The following is a 16807-nucleotide window of genomic DNA, read 5'->3' on the forward strand; positions in this document are numbered from 1 at the left end:
TTTCAGAATACTTGAACCAGATCACAGCTCTACCAGTAGTGCTTAGTGTTCCTGTTTTCCTATAGCCTTTCCTTTTCCTTTTCTGTCATTTTCATTTTTTGTCATCTTAGGTAACTGATGGGTATGAGGATGTACCTTAGAGTTGTTTTACTTTGCAAATCTCTAATTTAGTGATTTAGAATTTTTTTTTTTTGCTTGGATTTCTTCCTCTGAAAACTATCTATACATATTCTTTGATCATTCATCAGTTGGAAAATGACAGTCTTTGGCATTGCTTAGGTTGCTAAGAAGTTAAGTGAATTGCCCACAGTGATACAGCTGGAATTGTCAGATACAGGACTTAAACCCTGGTCTTCTTAGGACTTCCTTGGTTCAAAATTGCTTTTCACAAGTAAGTATTCATAGCTATTTAATTTTATGCTGTGAACTTTGATTATGTAATTTTGTGCTTTCAGTACTTGAAGAATATGTTACTTGCCTCTCTTTCATGATGCGGATCAGTAGTTTTGAGATTTATGATCAAAAAATGTATCACTCTGTGGCCAGTCTGGTGATAAACTTAGTTTTTATTTTGGAGATTTTGGAGCTTTCTTTGACTACTGCTGTCAGTTAAGACCGGATGGAATAAAATTAAGTGGTTTGATCAGGGTAACCTAATGCATAGTGGAAGCTGGGTTTCAAGTGTGAGGTGTACTGACAAGAGCCTTCCTCCCAAGATCTGAAAGAAGTGGATTTAAGTCCCTCCCATGACAGAGACATTCTAGGGCTGAATTATCTTTCAGGACCTCTAGGACCCTAAGTTAATCTCAAAGACTGTCAGTTGCACAAAAATGACTGACATGTCTTATTAGAGGGGGGCTCCCTCAGCAGGTGAATTCAAAGACCACAAAGAAATTTTGTCTTACATTTTATTCATTCTTATTTTCCTGTCATTTCTTGGATTATCAAGCATATACTTATATTACCTGGGTCAGAATCCTTGGAAAATCTTAGTAGGACAAACTAGTCTTTGTTTTTGTCTGCAATAGCTTCTTTTGTGATTTCATATTGCTGTTTGAAAAAAAAGTGGCTGATGTCTGGCTACAATAACATGTTATCCAGTATATACATTTATTTTGTCACGGACATATTTTACTGAGTAACATTTTATCTAAAATCATTTTTTTGAGTAAGGCTGTCAAAACACATAGAATTTGTCTTGACCAAGTTTTTTAGGTGGGGTAATATGGGAGACCATAAATCCTAATTTTAGCTATTTTAAAATATTAGCTTTACTCTTCTGCAACTATATATAACCCAACAAATATTCTTTTACTTTCTAAAAGATTTTTTCCCATTTCTTTTGGGATATATTTGAGATTTCATAATCATAAATAGCAGTTATACTATGTACAATAGGGACATTTGGGTAGTACAGTGAATAGATCACTGGGCTTGGAATCATGATTTATCTTTCTGTTGTGTGACCACCAGAAAGTCATTACAGATTTCAGATTAAGAAAGGATTATCTCTAGCAGAGATGTTCTTCATTTACTTCTATTACCTAGCTTACACTGAACTGACTTCAGCAGAGTTATTCTAAGAATTTGGATCTGACTTTCCACACAGGATAAGACCAGGTGCATGAAGTAAAGTCAACAAGTCAGTAAACATTTATTAATCTATTACTTTGTTCTAGGTATAGTACCAAAAGCAAAAACAGCCCACAGGGAGCTCATGTTCTAACAAGGGAGACAACATGCAAACAATCATGTCTGTCATGCAAGAGATAGAGGATGGATGGAATTCCTCTCAGAGGAAGGGCACTAACATTGAGAGAGTTTAAGGAAACACTGCTTATAGAGCAGAAGTAGGGAACCTTATTTCTGCTAAGGGCCATCTGGATATTTATAGCATCATTTGTAGGCTCTATTTATTTGGTCACCCCCTAAAAGCAACTAGATTTATTGAGTTTCGAGTCCTGCCTGTGGTTGCCTTGGCAATACCAGACCAATGGTTCCCTACCCCTATTATAGGATGTGAGATCTTGGCTCAGCCTTGAAAGAAGTCAAGGAGCCAGGATGTGAAGAGGAAGAGGATACCAGACTTAGGAGGTAACCAGTGAAGATGCAGAAAACTGGGAGTTGGAGCCTCTTATTCCAGCAACAGTAAAATGGCCAGTGTCATGCAATTCTAAAAGTCCATGGTGGGGAGAAAAGTGTAAGAAGACTACAAAAGTAGGAAGGAGACAGACTTTAAAAGTCAAGATTTTATATTTGATCCTGAAGGTAACAGGGAGCCATTAGAATTTTTTGATTTGGGAGAAGGTGAGGATGACATGATCAGGAGTGTGCTTTTGGAAAATCATTTTGGTAGCTTAGTGAAAAAGAGATTGGAGTGGGGAGAAAGACCTGTGGTAGGGAGATTAGCCAGAATGCTCCATGAAGAGGGATAAGAGCAGAGCAGGCCTGGAGGTGGCAAGCACCCCATTTAAGCACACTCTTAGAAGAGAGCAGCTGAGTGTGACGAGGACTCGAATTAGAATGAAAGCAGTGTGAAGAGTGAGGGGGGGAGCTAGAATAAACAAGACTTGTTTTTTTCTTTTCTTTTTTTTTTTTTTTTTTTTTTGCAGTGTGGCAGGGGAGTGAGAATAAAAAGTTGTGGATGATTTTTGGGTATCTTGACTGATTGAAAGACTGGTGATGTCCTGAATGGAAATAGAGAAATTAAGAGAAGAACAAGTTTGGGAGGAGAGGAAGTGAATTCTGCTTTCAGATTTCCTCTGGAGATGACCAGTAAAAGATTGGAGGTGATTATTCCAACAGTGATAAGTGACATATGTAGTGATTTAAGGTTTACAAAATGTTACACACCACACACATACATAAAACACACACACACACACACACACACACACACACACACACAGCATTCATTCCTGATGCTGAAGCTAAGAGAGATCATTAATTTGCCCAAGAATGGCTAAATCAGTGTCAGATTCAAATGCAGATGCAACATAGAGAAGCAACTGGTGATGCAGTGAATAGAGCATTGGCCCTCAACAGGGAGTCCAGAGTCCCAGTCCAGCCCGAACTGTTGACCAGCTGTGTGACTTTGGGCTGCCCACTTAACTTCTGCCTGTCTCAGTTACTCCAGCTGTTAAATGGAATCATAGGAGCACCTGAGTACAGTGTCTGACCCACAGGATACTGTAGGCTCTGCCTGTCTGGTCAGCCTGGGGGAATGAGAATGGTGGCTACGGGGTTGTTCCTTTGGATTTGGAGAAATCTCTTTGAGAGAAAGTACTGGGGAGAGAGAGGTGCCCTCATGTCCCCAGGGCTTTCTGACCTTCAGATAGGAAGATAAAAGGGACTGGAAAATGAGAGAGTGAGGAAGTGCAACTAGGGTAATACCTGTAGTATGGAATAGGCAGAAAGCCATCCAACTGCTGTAGACTCCAACTCAGAATACCAAAATGATAGTTATTTAAATTATAGGCTGAACAAAACTGTTACAATGATTAGTTATCAAGAAAACTGGTAATAGTTTTATTATCAGGAAATGTGTATGCATATTATATCCATATGTAATATATATATATATACATATATATATATACATACGCACACATACATATAGACACCATATATCTCCTTGTATCTTGAGAAATTTGTAGTGTTAACATCCCTAGATATATTCTAATTATTTTTGTGCTGTGCCAAAAAAGATGTGTAGTAGTACTATTAAATGTGTTTCAACCAATAAGTTTTCAGTAAACTTTTGAGAAATTATAAACTAAGTGTAATATGGAAGCTTTTTAAAATTTTGAGTGGACTCAAAAATTGTTTCCAGTAAACTTAGGAATTAGACATTATCCCTATTACTTCATCATAAGACAGCAAAGATACAATCATCCCTGAACATTCATGGGGGTAGAAGTGCAAGACTCCTATGAATGTGGAAAACCCTAAGTATCTTGAAGTCCCAGCCTAAACCTTTATTTTTTAACACACAAAACAAGTAAAACAACACTTTCCATAAAATAGTTGCAGTTTCTGTTGGAGAGAACTTAATATCCTTATGTAGTCTTTGCAGTGCTGGAGCAGCTGCAGCAACTGCTTCTAGGATTTCTTTCTAGAAAAGTGCAAGATACAAAGATCCCACTGGGAGAAAAATCACGTGACTAGGTTGGGATGGTAGAAAGACAAAGAGGAGAGTTTCCTAAAGAGAGTATTGTAGCACTTGGTTCTTTGGTATTCTGAAAATTTTAGCAATTTTTAATACGCTTATATGTATTCTTGTGGTAGTAAATGGTAAAATAGGTCACTATAGAGTATTTATGCAATTATCACTTAACCAAATTTTTTTTTAGTTTTCTTTGCCTACTCATGTTATCTGCAATTTTCTGCAATATGCTGCAAATCTCGAAAAATTCTCATTTAATTATTGATAGCCAACTCTCAAATAACCGAAACCACAAAAATGAAATGTGGATGGATGACTATATTCTTACACACCTCAATTTTCTTTTGCAAAAGAAATGCATTGTTTCTAGTATTTCTGCAACAGGTTTTAAAACTATCTTTATTGTAAGTTATATTTAATGCTTTCCCATTTTGTTCTCTTATTGTCATGATCTCTTCCTGTTTAGGGAAGATTCATTTTTTTTTTTTTTTTTGCTTTGAAATTTATTTTCTTGATTCTTTTAATCTCTTGAGAAACTTGAATACTTCCTGTAGGTATTGCAACAGTGATAACTGACATGTAGTGATTTGAGGTTTACAAAATGCTACACACACCACACACACACACACACACACCCAGTCTTGGTAAGGATATTGCTTAGATTCTATATAATGATGAGTTTTCATTGAGATTTTTTTTTTTTTAAGGAAGCAACTTGTTGTGGGGGAAAGAGAGCTCACTTTGGGGTCAGAATGCCCTGGTTCATACTCTTCCTCCTCAGCTGACAACCTCTGTAACCAGGCACTGCTCATTCCTCATTTTTAAAAATTAAGGGTTGGGCAGAAATGGTCTCTTGAGGTCCCTTAATATTCAGAGTCTGTGATCCTAGGAATATTTAATATCATAGATTATTCTTTATCATATTTGTATCATATATCATATCATATTTGTATCATAAATTTTGTCCAATGAATAGATTTTTTTCACCCCAATTCACTTGAAAGTGTTACTATTCCTATGTTGGTAGTAATTTTTGGGGGCATTTTATTTCAAAGGTGAATATAATTTATAATGTATCTTATATTTAAAGACTTCTGTTTGAGTGCTAGTAGACTAGGAAAAAAGACATTTGGAAATTTTCCATTGAACATACCCAACTCCTGGACCAACCTTGACTTGTTGACCTTTAAGATTAAAAAAAATTAGACTAGTATTATAGAATATTTGGTTTAGCAAAGTAGTTAGAAGCATCATTAAAATTTTTTGTATTTACTCTTTGATAATGAAGGCCTATAGTGGGCATTAATATGAAATAACAAAATGTTCTTTGCTATTTATTTAAGGATTATATGAAATTGAGAATGATTACCTATGCCATTAGAAATTTTACTCATTTTTACTTATTTTTCTATTTTGATAATTTGAACCATTCTTTTTTTAAACTGATATTTTATTTGTTTTCCAATTTTATACAATAGTAGGTTTCTACCCATTATTTTCTGTAAGGTTTTGAATTTTACCATCTTTCCTCCCCTCCTTACTTCCTCCCCATCCCCTCAACAGAAGGCAGTCTGATAGTTTTTACATTGTTACCATGCTATACGTTGATCAAAATTGAATGTGTCCTTGAGGAGAAAATAAAATATTAGAGATAGCAAAATTATGTAGTACATAAGATACTTTTTTAAATAAAAAAATTGAAGGTAATAGACTTTGATCTTTGTTTAAACTCCACAGTTCTTTTCCTGGGTACAGATAGTATTCTCTGTCACAGGTGCTCTAAAATTGTCTCTGATTGTTGCACTGATGGAATGAGCAAGTCCTTCAAGGTTGATCATCACTCCCATGTTGCTGTTAGGGTATACAGTGTTTTTCTGGTTCTGCTCATCTCACTCAGCATCAGTTCATGCAAATCCCTCCAGGCTTCCCTGAATTTCCATCCCTCCTGGTTTCTAATAGAACAATAGTGTTCCATGACATAGATATACCACAGTTTGCTAAGCCATTCTCCATTTCCTTGATTTCCAATTCTTTGCCACCACAAACAGGGCTGCTATGAATATTTCTGTACAAGTGATGTTCTTACTCTTTTTCATCATCTCTTCAGGGTATAGACCCAGGAGTGGTATTGCTGGATCAAAGGGTGTGCACATTTTTGTTACCCTTTGGGCATAATCTCAAATTTCTCTCCAGAAAGTTTGGATGAGTTCACAGCTCCACCAACAGTGTAATAGTGTCTCAGATTTCCCACAACCCTTCCAACAATGATCCTTATCCTTTCTGGTCATATTGACCAGTCTGAGAGGTGTGAGGTGGTACCTCAGAGAAGCCTTAATTTACATTTCACTAATAAGTAATAACTTAGAGCAGTTTTTCATATGGCTTTGGATTGCTTTGATCTCCTTATCTGTAAATTCCCTTTGCATATCCTTTGACCATTTGTCAACTGGAGAATGGCTCTTTTTTTTTTAAATATGACTCAGTTCTCTGCATATTTTAGAAATGAGTCCTTTGTCAGAAACATTAGTTGTAAAGATTGTTTCCCAATTTATTACATTTCTTTTGATCTTGTTACAGTGGTTTTATCTGTGCAAAAGCTTTTTAATTTAATGTAATCAAAATTATCTAGTTTGTTTTTAATGATGTTTTCCATCTCTTCCTTGGTTATAAACTGTCCCTTTCGGTAAACTATTCTTTCATCTTCTGGTTTGCTTATAATATTGTCTATTCTCAATCCTGTATCCATTTTAATCTTGGTATAGGGTATGAAGTGTTGATCTAATCCAAGTTTCTTCCATACTAATTTACAATTTTTCCAACAGTTTTTTAAGAGTTGTTCTTATCTCAGAAGCTGGGTTCTGGGTTTATTAAACAGCAGATTACTATAATCATTTCTTGCTGTCTTTTTTGCACCTAGTCTATTCCACTGATCCACCACTCTATTTTTTAGCCAATACCAGACAGTTTTGATGACTGATACTTTAAATTATAATTTTTAGATCTGGTAAGGCTAAGGCACCTTCTTCTGTACTTTTTTTCATTAAATCCCTGGATTTGAATCAAATTCTTTAATTTTCTTAAATCCACTTTTTTAAGCTATATATAATTTTATATATAGCTAAAAAGTATATATATATATTTATATTTATACCTTCTATATAACAGCTCATAGCCACTTTTAGGAAATTATCTAAAAAAAGTAATTTTGCATGATATTAGGACATTGTGGGAAGAATGTTCTAGTTAGTGTTGACAAATGAGTCTTTTGTGTGTTAAATCTTAGATAATCACATTCCTGAATTTTTTTGGATCCTGATTGATTGAGCATCTTTGTTAGCTCCCTCAATTCCTCACTTAAAGAATTGATTCAGAAATCTAAATCTAATCTTTTCCTCCAGTTTCCTCAGTTCTGTGTTTCCTATGATGGGGAAGCCCCTAGAAAGTGTGCTGTTGAACTTGGACAACACCTGAGATGTGGGGATTCAGTGATAAACTTAATTCTCCCACTATGTAGGGAAAATACTCTCATGGTCTTTAGAAAAGGTTAGCCCCACAGTTTCTTAACCTAAGACCCCTGTGTCACAATATTGCACAATTAAAACATTTTACTATACCAGAACAATTTTTATCTTAAATGGACATTTATAAAGTTTGAAGACTTAGCAAGGGTTAAAATCTTTATTATCCCACCCCAAAGGCTATAGATATAGATCATACAGATTCATATAAAGAAGTTTTAGCAATAACTTGTTAATAAATTAACCAAAGTATTTCAGGTTTAGCAAGAGGCTGTCTTAAACAGTTAATTTTGTTTTCTAAAAGCAAGGCAAAATTTAATATTATGAGTGATGACATGGGTGACTAGTTCATATCTTCCAGTTTGGTATCTGACAATAATAGGAATGAAAACAACTGTCCCTCTAGGATGTTGCCACCAACATTTCTGGGCAGAGGATTGTGTGGTAGGTTGCCAAAAGCTGTAGGGTTTGGCCTGGTTTTATATGAACATTTATATACACACATACACATTTCCATAATTTAATTGGATCTTGGGGTTTTAAAAAAATTGACTTGGTTTATAGTAGTATTGGGTTTATTGTAATGCATATTTTTAAATAACTTTAGGTAAAGAGCAAATTTTTCTAAAATGTAAAGATGAAATCTGAAATTTTTTTTTGCAAGGCACTGGGGTTAAGGGACTTGGCCCAGGTAACCCAGCTAAGGTAATTATTAAGTGTCTGAGCCCAAATTTGAATTCAGGTCCTCCTGACTCCAGGGCTGGTGCTCTATCTGCTGCAACACCTAGCTACTGCAACCAATGAAAGTTTTGAACAAACTGGATTTTGAATATCTTTCATATATTTGGAAAAGTTGTCTTTTTTTTTTTAAGTGGAATGTATGATTTTATTCAGAAACACCTTTTGCTTTAAAAGAGAAATAAAATTACCTCCCTCTTTTACACCCTAATGTTTGGAACAAATGGAACACATGGAACTTTTTCCACTTGATAATTTTATACTTTTTTTTAAAAGTCCATTATATAGCTTACCAAGTAGGAAGTAAATCCTTTTTCCTTTGAATTTTCCTTTAAAGATGTTTCAGAACGAAAGATCTGATTTACATGAAAAGCTGTGGAAAAAAAATAGTTGAAAAACCCATTATAAAATTTACACATGTTATTAGCAATTATACTTGGATTGTTCATGAAAATTTCATAAGACATTAAACAAAGCTAATCATCTCAAGTTATTTCCCTATAACTATTCTTATAGCCCATGCATGTTAGGCAAGTGTTAAAAAAATCTCAAAAGCAAAAACCTAAAAAAAAGTTAAATATATAGATATTTTTTTGTTTACTTTTACTTTGTTTTACTACTTGATATATAGTGACTTAATGCATATTAAGTGATTCATTTTTACCTTATCTTTACTTGGATGTTTGTTCTTAGGTTCCCTAAACCATTTAAAGACAAATATAATGAGTGTAGCAAAAATTACGAAAGTGAACAATAGATGACTTTACAAATAATGGAATGAGAATCGTTTCTGCTCTCTCCAGAATAAATTGACTGCGTTAAAACTGTCTTTAGGAACACTTTTGCAACTGCAATTATAAAGCTGTGCATGTTGAGCTTGTATATATTCCACAGATATACATAGTATGACATGTAATATCTATGGGACATCTGTTTCTACCACAGCCATGAGTGCTCTAACCATAAAGTACCCATAATTACTACACCTGTGTCTGGAACCAATTATCCCTCTATTCCACCCCCCCCCCCCCCCCCCCCATGACAGGCCAATATGTAGGCAGTTTTCTTTGCTTTAGACATGGAAGCTGTTTTAACAACTTTGGTCTTGTGAAATCACAATGTACCAAAAGTACTATGCCAAACATGTAAATGTATATAAAAATTCCATATCCCCATATTGACCACCTCAGATGAAAACATAACTCTTCAAATGTTAATTGACTCTCCTCCCCGGTACTAAACATGAGAACCACATGGGAAATATAGAAATCCAAACTGAAGTAAGATAATCCTGTCATAAATTGTAAACAAAAACGATTTGTGGGACAGCATGAATGACTAATTGTCTACTGTAAATTTTAGAATAAGACAGACAAAAGTTGAAAGGCTGATTAATTTTCCCCTTCTCCTGCTTCAGCTTCAACTCCTTAAGAGTCTGATGTCCACTATGTCAAGTTGTCTTTCAGTAATTACATTGTGTGCTGTCTTTGTGATTCTCCACTTAATGTATCAAGTTCAGCAATGGCTTCATCAAAAGTCGTCTTTACAAGGGAGCAGGCTTTCTTTAGAGAGTTCAGGATCTCATAACAGAACATAGAGAAGTTCTAGTCCAGACTCAATCTTATAGGATGGATTGCTTGCATCTCCTTTTTGTTGATTTCAAAAGCTTCTTGATATACTTGTTGTGGCTGCTCCACTATACCTTTCTTGTCATCACCAGCAGCAACCTCTGCCAAATAATGGTGGTAGTCTCCTTTCATTTTCAATTAGAAAACTTTGCTTTCTGCTTGTGAACCATTAGGAATCAAGAACTTTTCTAATAGAGACTGTACATCATTGCAGATGTCTCTTAGTTTGGTCTCAATTTTTTTCTCTGAATACTCAGGTCATCTGCTATTTTTTTTCCTCAGTCCTTTCCATCTTTTGCTTAATATTTGCAACAACCCTCCAAGATGACCTTCAGGCCCCCATGACATTTTTGTAAGCAAGAGAGAAGATTCCTCTCCTCATTGGATAATTAAACCTCTTGCTCAGTTTCAGACTTCATGCAGGCTGCCATGTCATCATATCTCTCAGGCTACTCAGATAATTTGACCTTCTTCACCAGCTCATTTTTATCCATGACTGAATGGTTTTGCTCAGAATGAGAGAGTGTGTGTGTGTGTGGGGGGGGGGGTTCAGTGGTCTCTGGCTGACAGCAGTGGCCAAAAGTTGTCTTTAAAGAAAAAGCTGCAAAGCCTATTGATGTAAGAGTTTGTAATATTAAGTTTCCTTCTTTACCCTGTCATCTAAAGCTTTTACCAGAAATAAAGTTTTGAGTCTATTTTGTAATTGTTTTATTGCCTCCATTATATTATACTTCTTTCCTTCAAGGAATTTAAGGTATTAATCTACCATTAATCCTTTTCATTTCTTAGCTTGCTCAATTTTTTTCTTCCAGAATTAGCCTTGGTTGGTTGGTTCTTGTCCTTTGTTATTGAAGAAGACCAAAATGACATCACTATGTTTGAGACAAATTACAGTGTGTCTGACTGTGGCTGATCAGACAAATATGAGCTAGAAACACTCTACCATGGGTTGGGCACAAATAGTTCATGTAAGCACCTGGGGTGGGTACTCTAAACTTAGTTATATCCCATTTCCTTTGACCTTCTTCAATTCTGCCTTTCTCATAGAGCATAGCACCCTCACTGATGAGGACATGCCATGCTGGGTGGTCCTGGGCCAGTGTCTCCAAAGTTGTACTAGTCAGTTCTAAAGGTCTTCAGTGAGACCTTCAGGGTGTCTGTCTTAGTATTGCTTCTTTTGATCCTCTTGTGAGTGCTTGTCCTGTGTGAGTTCTCCATAAAATACTTTTTTTGACAAGTGTACATCTGGCATTCTCACAAGTGTTCACCCCTTCGTAGTTGCACTCTCTGTAGTAATGCTGTAATGCATGGCAATTTAGCTCAAGAAAGAACCTCAGTGTCTGGTATCTTCTCCTGCCAGGGAATCTTCAAAATCTTCCTAAAACAATATAAATGGAAATGATTCAGTTTTCTGATATGGCACTGGTAAGACTGTCCAGGTTTCATTTAGGCATATACCAATGAGATCAAAACAACAGCTCTATAGATATTCAGTTTGGTCATCAGTCTAATACTTCTCTCCCACACTTTCTTTTGGAGCCTCCCAGATACTGATAATGCCAGTGTTAACTGCAATATTAATGTGTACCTCCTTGGAAAGGACACTACCAAGGTAAGTGAAGTCTTCAAAACAGTCTTCAAAACTTCTCCATTTGCTGTATATGGATGGTGTGGCACTGGCTGATGGAGCACCTGGGTTTTCTTAGTGTTAATTGTTAGACCAAAATGAGCACAGGCAGCAGATAATGAGTTCATACTTCGTTGCATCTCAGCTTCAGAGGCTGCATACTCATCTGCAAACAGAAGGTCATGCACCAACACTTCCTCCTTTGGTCTTAGCTTGTAACCTTTTCAAGTTGAAGAATTTACTACCAGTGACATGAGGCCATGTTCATCCTCAGTGAAGGCATTTGATAACATGACTGAAAACATCATGCTAAAAAGTATGGGAGCAAGGATACATCCTTATTTCACTTCATTGGTGACTGGGAAATCTGGAGAGCATCATCCACTATCCAGAACCACTGCTTTGATTGAATGTGAATATTTAACTTAGAGAGGATGAGTCTGTGATCAGTCCAGCACTCTGAAACCATATATTGCCGTTGTCACTCTCACATCCTGTCCGTCTTTTCTCCTTATAACCGCACAGTCTAATAGATGCCAATGTTTGCTACGAAGGTGCATCCAGGAAGTTTTATTGTGTTTAGGTAAATGGAAGACCAGTGTTTGTGATGAGATCATGAGATGCACAAGTCTTGAGTAGAAGGTGACCATTGCTGTTGCTGTTTCCAGCTCTATTTCTCCCAAGGATTCCCTGACCAATCTGGTAATCTGAGTCCACTCTATCATTAAATTCACCCAGAATTATAAGCTTCCCCTCTTTTGGTACATTGGTGATTAGGGTCTCTAGGTCTTCATAAAATTTTTCTTCATCAGTGTTCATTATGGTGGGAGCATAGGCACTGATGGCGTATTCATGGAAGTGGCAAGCCCATTGTCATGATCCTGTCATTGATTCCTTTGGTAGGTTGTCAAGAATATTGACTAGAGAAGTTTTGATTGTGAAACCTATCCCAGCTTCAAAGCATTCCCTTTCACTGCAACCATTCCAGAAAAACGTGTATCCAACTCTGACTTCAGTAAGCTGACCTTCATTTGCCTTCACTTGGGGCTGCTATTTAGATACCATACCTGCTGAGTTCTCTTGCAGCAAGAATTGTTAGTCTTTTTTTTTTTCAAGTCAGTGGGGTTACCCAAGGTCACACAGCTAGGTAATTATTAAGTGTCTGAGGCCAGATTTGAACTCAGGTACTCCTGACCTGACTCCCATGCAGGAATACAAACAGTTGAACATCATCCAGTTCCTCATAGTTAGTCCCTCTCTTCCATTCCCTCTATGGTTCACCAGAGTCCTGTACTTGGAGATCAAACTTTCTGTTCAGCTCTGGTCATTTCATTAGGAAAGTCCCCTGTTTCAATGAAAATCCATCTTTTCCCCTGAAAGAGGATGTTCAGTTTTGCTGGGTAATTGATTCTCGGTTGTAAACCCAGATCTTTTGCCTTCTAGAATATCATATTCCAATCCCTACGAGCCCTTAATGTAGATGCTGCCAGATCCTATGTAATCCTGACTATGGAGCCTTGGTAGTTGAATTGTCTGTTTCTCTTTGATTTGGGAGTTTTGGAATTTGGCTATAATATTCCTGGAAGTTTTTCTTTTGGGATCCCATTCAGGGGGTGACCGGTGAATTCTCTCGATTTCAGTTTTACCCTCAGCTTCTAGGATCTCAGGGCAATTTTGCTGTATTATTTCTTTTTAGTTTTTTTTTTAAGGTAATGGGATTAAGTGGCTTGCCCAAGGCCACACAGCTAGGTAATTACTAAATGTCTGAGGCCAGATTTGAACCCAGGTACTACTGACTCTAGGGCCAGTGCTCTATCCACTGTGCTGCCACGCTGCCTAGCAGCCCCCACAGTTACTTTCTAAAATGATCAGACCAATTGAAAGCCACATCAGTAGTGTAGTATTGTAAACTGTTCATTAAAAATAATAACTGGCATTTTAAAAGTTTCTCCTGTGCCATTACTTTGCTAAGCACTTTGCAAATATTCTCTCATTTGATCCCCACAACAGTCCTAAGAAGTAGGTATTGTGATTATCCTCATTTTACAGTTGAGAAAACAATCTGAAAAGGAAAGACTTAGAGTAAATATTTAGAATTTATTTAAAAAGCTCTCAGAAATCTGGCTCTAACCTCCCTACCAGACCAGCCTTTCGATTCTTTCAATTCATTTCAATTTGGAAATCACTTAAGTGCTGAGGATTTAAAAAATAAAACTAAATAGTGTCCCCTACCTAAAAAGCCCTAGACTGAGAAATCAGCATAAGTTAATTTGAAGAAGAAAGAGTACTATTAATTGTGGAGAGCTAGAAGCAGGAAAGGTTACATTTTACTGCTCTTATTTCATCAGACTCTTCATTTAGAGCATTGAACTCATTTCTGAACCACCACAGTGTTCAGAAGATAGCAACTAGGATGGCAAGAGATTTCCTTGTCTTATGAGCTGAAGAACTGTTTACCTTGTAGGAAAAAGGCTGTGAGGGGACATGAAATATGTCTCCATGTATTTGAAGACTTGTCTTGTGGACCTTTGCCCAAACAGCTAGAGCCAGAGCAATGAATGGAGATTATAAAGGTGAATTTAGGTTTGCTGATGGAAAAAATTCCTAATAATTAGAGCTGCCCAAAAGTGGAGCTATCTGCCTGCCTGATGGGGTTCCTCTCCCTGGATTCTTTTTTAATATAAACTGAATGCTTTGGCCACTTAAATTCTTTTTTTATATGACTTGAAGAAGCTCAACTTCTCACTGCCCACTCTGGGGTTTTTCCTGATCTTCCATCTTCCTCTGTTTGTAGCTGCTTAGACCTTTCATCCCAACACTGCAATTTTAAAATGGTGGGTTGTCTAAATATGTATATGTACATTTGGAGTGAACTCCTTTCTGGCATGTAGGACGGGGCCTGGCACAACCTGGGAATACACATACTTGTTGATTCTCTCAAAGGCATATAATGAGGGGCAAATCTAAGAGGAACCCACGGACCCTAACTTCTAGCCTTCCAGAAATGCCATTTGGATTGTGATTCTCTTAGAAAATCTTTATGTAAGGGGCAGCTAGGTGGCGCAGTGGATAAAGCACTGGCCCTGGAGTCAGGAGTACCAGTGTTCAAATCCGGTCTCAGATACTTAATAATTACCTAGCTGTGTGGCCTTGGGCAAGCCACTTAACCCCATTTGCCTTGCAAAAACCTAAAAAAAAATCTTTATGTAGTTTATTACTTTTCTATCTTATTAAGTAGAATGCATCACATAATTTTGGAGAATCTAGGGGCATTGGTTAGAATCTTGGACCTGAAGATGACGACTTCAAATCTGGTTTCGTATATTTACCAAATGTGTGACCCTAGGTAAGTCTTTTTGCCTCAGTTTCCTCATCTTTAAAATGAGCTAGAGAAAGGAAATGACCAACCATGCCACTATCTTTGCAGAGAAAACCCCCAAACCTCAAACGCTGTCATGCGGAGTAGGACGTGACTGAAATGACTGATAGTTAAATAATTGTTAGGGTCACAGAATCTGAGAGTTAGAAGGGGACTCAGAGATCATTTAATTCAAATTCTACCTTGAAAAAGATTCCCCTTTATATCATACCCGACAGTTAGACATCCTAAATCTAAAGCATTTGCTTAAAGATGATCATGGATGAAACTAGAAGAAATCTTAGAAGTCAGTATGTTCAGTTCACTTATTTTATAGATAAGGAAATGGAATTCTAAAGACTCTGTACGAGCCAGAATTTAATCCTAGTGTGTGTCTGATTCCAAATTTACATTCTTTCTGTGGATAAGAGATAAAAGCTTATAGTCACAAAAGTTTCCTTTTTTATCCTTAAAAAAAAACCTCATACCAATAGTTTAACCTTTGACAGTCTCATTTTTACTCTCAAATACTCCAATTGCACCATATATTTTAAAATGCCTTGCAAATATACCATTGCTAGTGGTATACGTTCCAACAACTTAAAAAAAGAAAAGGACATATTTGGACAAAGATATTTATAGCTGCTCTTTTTGTGCTGGCTAACAATTGTCAATCAAAGGGATGCTGAAATATTTGATTGTAAAGGAATATTATTATGCTGTAAGAAATGACAAGCAGGATAATTTCAGATAAACCTGAGCTAATGCATGGTGAAGTGAACAGAACCAAGAGAACTTTGTACACAGTAACAAAAAAAAATTGTTCGATAAAGAACTGTGAATGACTTAGCTATTCTCAGCAATACAATGATCTAAGACAGTTCCAAAGGCCTAATGATGAAGCACACTATCCACAGAGAAAGAACTGCTATTGATTGAATACAGACTGCATCATGCTATTTTTCTACTTTCATTTTTTCTTTTATTTGGTCTTTTTATTAAAAAATGACTAATATGGAAATGTTTCACATAATTGCACATGCATAACCCATATCTGATTGCTTACTGTCTCAGGGAGCAAGTGAGGGAAGCACAGAATTTGGAACTCAAAACTTTAAATAAAAATAACTTGAAAATTGGAAAAAAATAAAATGCCTTGCAAATAGAGGGAAATTTTAATTAATCAAAACAAAACTGGGGGCAGCTAGGTGGTGTAGTGGATAAAGCACTGGCCTTGGAGTCAGAAGTACCTGGGTTCAAATCCGGTCTCAGACACTTAATAATTCCCTAGCTGTGTGGCCTTGGCAAGCCACTTAACCCCGTTTGCCTTGCAAAACCTAAAAAGCAAGCAAACAAAAAACTATATGTTTCTTCAGTGAAATAAAATCTCTTTCCATTACAGAAATTTTATTATGCAATATAATTAGATAAAGAAGAAAGTTAGTGGCAAGAAATATTTTAAAAATCTGTCATTTGCTCAATCAGCAAACACTTCCATGAGCATCTGCGATATGTCTACTTACTGTTTAAGAATTAGTAATACATTATGTCTCCCAATAAAATGAATATCATTTTCTAATAGTAGAAAGGGATTGTTCTTATTAGATGTTCTCAGAATATGAACTTTTCAGCAAGGTGCCACAACAAAGCTATTCACATATAAATGTTATTATAGGAAATAAAAGAATAGGGTTAGACTAATACTGCTCTGGAGATGAAGACTAAAGAATGGGTCATTTCAGGGAGAAGTACTGAATTTAGACCATTGATCAA

At 36.4% G+C, this 16807-nt stretch overlaps 1 protein-coding gene and 1 pseudogene across 3 annotated transcripts in view; one reads left to right on the top strand and one right to left on the bottom strand.

The window, feature by feature from the left end:
* POU2F1 (POU class 2 homeobox 1) overlaps positions 1-16807 on the top strand; it is a 225151-nt gene that overhangs the window by 16859 nt on the left and 191485 nt on the right. The window lies entirely within an intron of this gene.
* Positions 9813-10543, bottom strand: LOC141512736 (14-3-3 protein zeta pseudogene; annotated as a pseudogene).

This window comes from Macrotis lagotis, chromosome 2 (genome assembly GCF_037893015.1).
Source record: "Macrotis lagotis isolate mMagLag1 chromosome 2, bilby.v1.9.chrom.fasta, whole genome shotgun sequence".
In the NCBI taxonomy this organism is placed as follows: domain Eukaryota; kingdom Metazoa; phylum Chordata; class Mammalia; order Peramelemorphia; family Peramelidae; genus Macrotis; species Macrotis lagotis.